This window comes from Otolemur garnettii, unplaced genomic scaffold, assembly GCF_000181295.1.
Source record: "Otolemur garnettii isolate 467f Iridium unplaced genomic scaffold, OtoGar3 scaffold00054, whole genome shotgun sequence".
Taxonomy (NCBI): Eukaryota; Metazoa; Chordata; class Mammalia; order Primates; family Galagidae; genus Otolemur; species Otolemur garnettii.
Genome location: NW_003852449.1, coordinates 5,305,715 through 5,312,385, shown reverse-complemented (window position 1 = coordinate 5,312,385; position 6,671 = coordinate 5,305,715). Strand labels below are relative to the sequence as shown.

The following is a 6,671-nucleotide window of genomic DNA, read 5'->3' as shown; positions in this document are numbered from 1 at the left end:
GGTGCACAGATCCCCACATCACCCAGCACTGTGCCCCTTCACCTCATGGGGCATCCTATGACCAACTGGGTCAGCTCAGTGTGGGGACACAAACTGGGGACAGCAGCTGCACTCAGCCCTATCAGGCAGACCTGCGAGATCGCGGGAAGGAGAAGTTGTCCCAATGGGCAGAATGCCCAGTCGCCTACTCCATGTAGGGGAGAAGGGCAGAGGGAAGGATGTACACAGGGCGGGCGGTCAGGGCCTGGAACAAGCAAGAGTGGGAGATTGAGTCAGGCAGGCCTGGGGAAGAGGCAAGTCAGTGGACCCGTCAGCACCGGCACAAAGCCGGAGAGCGTCTAAATCACACCGGAATGTGCACCAAGCAGACAGAACACACCGCAGAGGAGGAGTAGACGGACGGCTCAGCCAACGGTGTCAGCCAGCCTCTGTCCTTAGCCGCCCGAGTGTGTATGAACAGAGGAGCCCCCTCGGCAGAGCTGGCTGCTACATGTAGGCACACAGGACAGGCTCCCGGTCACCAAGGCTTCTCCAGCTACTGACTACAAATTTCTGGCCTACCAGCCGGAGAAACCAACGCTGAGCCTTTAAGACGGTACCAGCCCTCTCACCAACCAGCCTCTCCACAACAAAGTGGTTACAAAGTGTTGCCATCCAAGATAAAAGGCAACATTTCACGTTGACTTGAAATGATGCTGGGAGGGGCGGCTTTTTACTCTATTTGCTCCCCCAGTCACTCAACACATTTGGAACACCAGACGTGGGGGTTTCCCCATTACAAGCAATTCTCCAGCACCCATCAACCAGATGTCCTATAATTAAACTCAATTCTGAATCTACCTGGATAAAGTATCAGAACCCACAGGGCAGTATCTGCATCCCACAAGACTCCTCCCTATGCAGACACCAATCACAAACAGTAGATTGTCCCCTGTACTCCTGACGGACCAGCCATAAACTGGGGCTCCCCCTCCTCAGGTTTCTAGCCACTGAGACGTAGAAAATGTAGGTTCAGGAACCGAGTGACGTATTGAGAGAAATGGAGACTCTGCTCACAAACTCACCTGGTGACTCACTTTGGGAATGTTTGCTTCTCTACCCCACAGTTTGAAGCTTTGTGGGTCAAGAGGTCTCAGCTCCAAAGGAGGAGCCCTTCCACCCAGAGGGGCACAGTAAGAGCTCCACTGCCCTGTAGGCTGAGCGGCGGGCTGGCACCCTGGCTCCTCGTGGGATAAATCAGCCGCAGGAAAGAAAACTTAGCACACTCGCAGGAAAATTGCAGCAATCATCAGCAGGAGAAAGGGCTGCTGCCACAACCTAACGGGGGCATGAAGAAATGGTGAGGCACCAGCGTGATCCAGCCACATAGCCAGCTACTCCCACGCCCATTCGTAACTGCAAATGGACAGGTCACAGCAGCCCCTAAGGCCAGGAAGCCACGGCCTTCCTAGGAGGGCTCTGGGTTAATTCACCAAAGACAGCCGCCTAGATAGCAGACGTGTTCACCAGTGGGTGGGGGACTCTGGTAAGGGTGGGCAGGGAGGGAATGGACCGCCACTGCGGCACTGGCGCTGGCTGCAGCAGTGGGGAGCAGTAGTTCATCTTTCTAGAAATTGTGACCTCCAGAATTCTAAAGCTGTGTCTGGATGAAGTGAGCTTAATGTAAGAGGAAAACCTGAGTAGTGCAAGGCATGTACTTTGGAGGGCGCTGTTGGTGCCCCTCCTGAATCCCCTCTGCAAGGCGTGAGGACAGTCTCCCCTCTGACCCAGGGGAGAGGGTTCCAGGGCCTCCTACAAGATGCCAAAATCCACAGAGGCCCAAGCGTCTGGTATAAAATGGTGTATTTGTATATAACCTGCGGACATCCTCCGGTATGCTTTAAATCATTTCTGCCTTACTAATAATACCTAATATAATGTAAATGCTGTGTAAATAGTTGCTGTGCTGCATTGTTTAGGAAATAACAAGGAAAAAGAGGCAGAGGCAGATGTAATTTTTTTTGAGCTACAGTCCCATTCTCCATTGCCTTTTTTCCCTGCCTTATCCAACTTTCCTCCCCCACTTCTCTGGAAAGCACTCCCCAATAAATCACAGGATTTGCTACAGTCCCAGCTCCAGCCCTGCTTCTACGAAACCTAATTCCAAAACCATCATGGTAAACCGACCCCACCAAAAATAAAATTCACTCACTACTGTTTCATAATTTACATTGTATTTTTCCTAACTAATAAAAATAGAAAACACTAAATATTTAAATAAGAAACGGCACACTTTCTATACCGCATCTGGGAGGGTGCAGCCACTTAAATTATTTTTCAGAGTGGCTTATTCAAAGCATAGCCCCCTAAATAAAACATTAAGTGACCTGCTTTCTGTGTAATCATATTATATAAGCAGCGTAACATGAGCATCTAAACTTACAGCTAAGACAGACTCCATGGAGACTGGTCATTCCGATGCGACTCTGATTACTGAAAGTGGGCCCAGCTCCATTATGGGATAGTTACGGCCCTAAACCCCTTCCACTCTCCTATGAGATAAGCAGCCATCCAAACAGCTTCACCTGCCCTGTAAGGCTTCATAGAGGAATTTTAATCTGCCTAAAACAAAATTGAAACCTTTGGCTGTGGAAGACGCTGCCTTTTATTTTCCTGGCAGAGTAAGTGAACTTAAATCTACTCTTAAATCTTAATCCACTGTTTCAAAACCTACCAGAAATTTCTTCCTTGTGTTTACCTGAAATTTTCTATACCAGCAGTTTCATTGTAGATTTCACAAAGAAAAAAAATTAAATAAATGACAATATACCTCAAAAAAAAAAAAAACTAGAGAAAGAACAAACTAATCCCAAAGTCAGTAGAAGAAAGAAAACATTGTATATGTCAGAGAAAAAATAAATGAAATAGAGATTCGAAAGATAATAGAAAAAATGATAAAAGAGTTGGTTCTTTGAAAAGACAAAATTGGCAAAGCTTTAGTCTGACTAAGAAAAAAGAAGATTCAAATAAATAAATTTTTCAATTATTACTTCTTTAAATATTTTTCTGCCTGTTTTAGATGGAGCTCAATTATGCATATATTCGGCTAAGTGAAAATGTCTCACAATTCACTACTGCTTTGTCCATTTTTAAGCCTTTTTTAAAATGTTTCAGGCAAAACCAAAATCTTATCTCATATATACATTTAAAAAATACATACATATATACATGGATCAAAAGTAGATGGAGAACATACAAAGAATGCAGTATTTAGCACGGGAGAATTAACTCATTGAGCTTTCATATATTCACATCCTTACACTTAGAAACTAATAGGTGACCCTAAAATACTAGTTCTGGGGCTGATTACCTATTGACTTACACATATATAGGTAAATTATCTTTCAAAAAGAGAATGACAGCTTAATCTTGATGGATCCAGCTCAGTTTTCAAAATTCAAGCAAATACAATTTCAGTACATATCATGACAGCTTTTCCTTACGGTTATATTAAAAAGAAAAGCCTGTGTCTAGTTGAAGCATTTGGCATCACCCGCTGCTGTGTGCTGTCAGTTGAGACCTAGTATGAGATCCAGTAGCTTCTTAGCAATCTCACACTGATAAACTACTTTGGCACCTCCCCACATCATGTGTTTACGTAGGAAGCCCCTGCTAGCAATGGACTTCTTCAAGAAGCTGGATTCTCAGACATGGCCCCATTTGCCAAAGTCTCACAAGTGTGACACGATTTTAACTCCATGAATATCTCAGACTCCAGAACTTTGGCTTCCTTAAATTCAACATTGGCTGCTTAATTGTAGGATTGTCACCAAAAAGTGCTGCTTCAGTCTCCGTAAATGGAAATCTTTTCTGATATATCAAGGGATTTTCCTTCTGAAACCATTTTAGTTTTTTTCTTTTCTCTTTTAGAGGTAAACGCTTATTTTCAATAATAAGTCTCTAAGAGTTCTGCCATTGTACCTTGGGAGGTAAAAACTTTTTGTTCATCAAACTCCTGAGCACTTATCTGCTCCCAGTCTGAGTACACTGGCAAAGGAGCAACGTGTCCGTCTCTAGGAATTTTAATATGTCCCTTTTTTAAGTCCTCAAGATGTTTCTCCACAGCAGTCTGTAAGGAAGAGGGTACTTGAAGAATTTCCTGATGATGCCACATTAGGAAAGAAATGAATCTTGTAGCAAGAAGCTCATCAAGATCCACTTCCTCGGCACGGCACAGCACACACCGAGAAAAAGTAGGTACCATCAGGGCCCTCGTACCCACTGTGTCATGGAGTTGGGCATACCCACATTTGACTCATTCGGGAAATCACACACATAAAATGCTGACGCTTTCTAGGATTCCACAGGGCGAGTAACAGCATAGCTGCCAGGCGTCGATGGAGACCCTTTCTAAGTGAGGTTTCAGCAAACTTTGGACTCGAGTCAACACAAAAGAAGCTGGAGGTAGAATTTTCTGTGAGTTCTATTGTGCTTTTGCAGCGTGTTTAGTTGACTGTGATACTAGACTCTCCAAGTTCACTTTCCACAGTGGTTTGTACCCTGGGCTGCCTTGTCTAAGATTTGGTTTCATGATAATTTCGGCCACTGGCGTATTGACATAACTATTCCTTCTTGTACTGCTTCTCAAAAGCAAACTCTGGGGCCTACAAAGCAGCTCTGACTCGCATTTCCTACTATGTAACTCGTCCTCTTGGTCTTGGACAGCCAGGGGAGAGCTTCTCTTAAAGCCAGCGCTGAATGGCTTTTGAATACTTTCCTCTGAACGACAATCAAATTGGATTTCTCGCTTGGGCTTAAATCCTAAAAAATGTTTATTATTTTGTCCTTCTATGTTCTGAACAGATTGATGGCAGACGCTGGACCTCTCTTTCCTTGAACTCCCTGGCACATCTACGATTCCTTCCAAAGAACAGTACCTCGGTTTGACATTACAGGACAGAACACACACGCTACGGAAGCCCATTAAATTGTGACAACTTCGCCCACGATGTCATTAGCTCTCACTCTTCTGCCTTCTAAATTAACTAGCTGCATTTTCTTAGCACATCTTTCTTGAAATCCTTGACCACTTACCTGTAGTCTCTCAGTAGAATCTGATTCCTCTGAGTTTCTGTCTTTCTGAAGCAGACTGAGAAGACAACACTCAGTTGATCTGAAGGAATTCAAAGTGTTTAAGTGAAGGGTTTTTGAAGATTGTGGATGGTCTTAGATTGTATGTATTCCACTGGGTCTGTCTGAAACTGTGATGTAGCCACAGACAACCAAAATGTTAACAAATAATTCATAATATCCAAAGGTAAGAAGGGTTCAGAGAAATCTAGAAAATAATTTGCAATTGTTCTAAATACATCTTCTTCAAAGCCAACATAGGCGGGATTACCCACGGCATTGCTTCTTGGCCAATTTGTAGGCACTTCATGGCAAATAAATACCCAGGGAGGAGGGTTCCCTGCTTCGTCTTGCAATATAACCAGTCCACATCCACTTGTACTGGCCACATGGTACACCACACACTGAGGAATTACTCATCTTGGATTTATGAATTCTTCTAGAGATGGCACACCTAAAATGCTCTGCAGGTAGATCAGAATAATAGATCTCCAAACTTCTTCAACATCTACCTGGCTTATTGCTTTATTATCAACTAAATGTTCTTGATCTTCATTAATTATTTCATACTGTATCTCTTTATTTTCCTAACAGAAATGTGATCCATGCTTTTTAGGAATTCTATAAGTTTTGTAATTTAAAAATACTATCTGTATCTTTAGGAAAGTTGTCTATGATGCTTTTCTCAATTCCGGATGTCTTCGTGGGAGAGTTTTAAGAGGGGAAGTTGTAGCAAATCAGCGTGGTGGCCCAGTTAGACCCGAGAGGCCTACCCTGACCCTCCATGGGTCCATCAGTGCCTGGTAGCCACCATGGCAGCAGCCAGTCACAACACAATCGTTGGCCCCTTTTAAGCCTTTTTTTAATCTCTGGATTTCATTTTGGGTAACTTATATTGCTTTGTCTTCAAGTTCACCAATCTTTTCTCTTACAATGTTTAATCTGCTATCAGTCTCACCCAGTTCTCATCTCCAACATTCAGATTTAGGGCTTTTGTACATCTCTCATATCTCTATTGAACGTATTTAATCATTCTCACTCTTCTTGAACATGTGAAATATTACTATAACGGTAATAATGTCTTTCCTTTCAATTGTATCATCTGTATCATTTCTGAATCAGTTTCAGTTGATAGATTTTCTGTTCATTAAAAAATATTGTTCTGGGCAGCACCTGTGGCTCAAAGGAGTAGAGTGCCAGCCCCATATGCTGGAGGTGGAGGGTTCAACCCCAGCCCTGGCCAAAAACTGCAAATAAAAAATTGTTCCTGCTTCTTTGTACACCTAGTAATTGTTGTTTATGGAAGCCCAGATATTATGACTTTTACCTAATCAGATTTTGCATTTTTGTTTATTTCTATAAATACTCTTGAGCTCTAATCTGGGACAAAGTTAAACTACTTGGAAACACGTTTTTTCAAGTCTTGCCGTTAAGTTTTATTAGGTTAGACTAGAACAGAGCAGCTTTTAGTCTAGGGATAATTATTTCCCAGTACTGAGTCAAGAACGTTCTGAGTACTTGATCATAACGCACATGTTATGAAACTTCCACTCTGGCTGGTG

General features: G+C 43.1%; 1 pseudogene; it reads right to left on the bottom strand.

Moving 5' to 3' along the window:
* Positions 1–3,729: 3,729 nt before the first annotated feature.
* On the bottom strand, positions 3,730–5,846 carry LOC100959759 (annotated as a pseudogene).
* Positions 5,847–6,671: the final 825 nt, after the last annotated feature.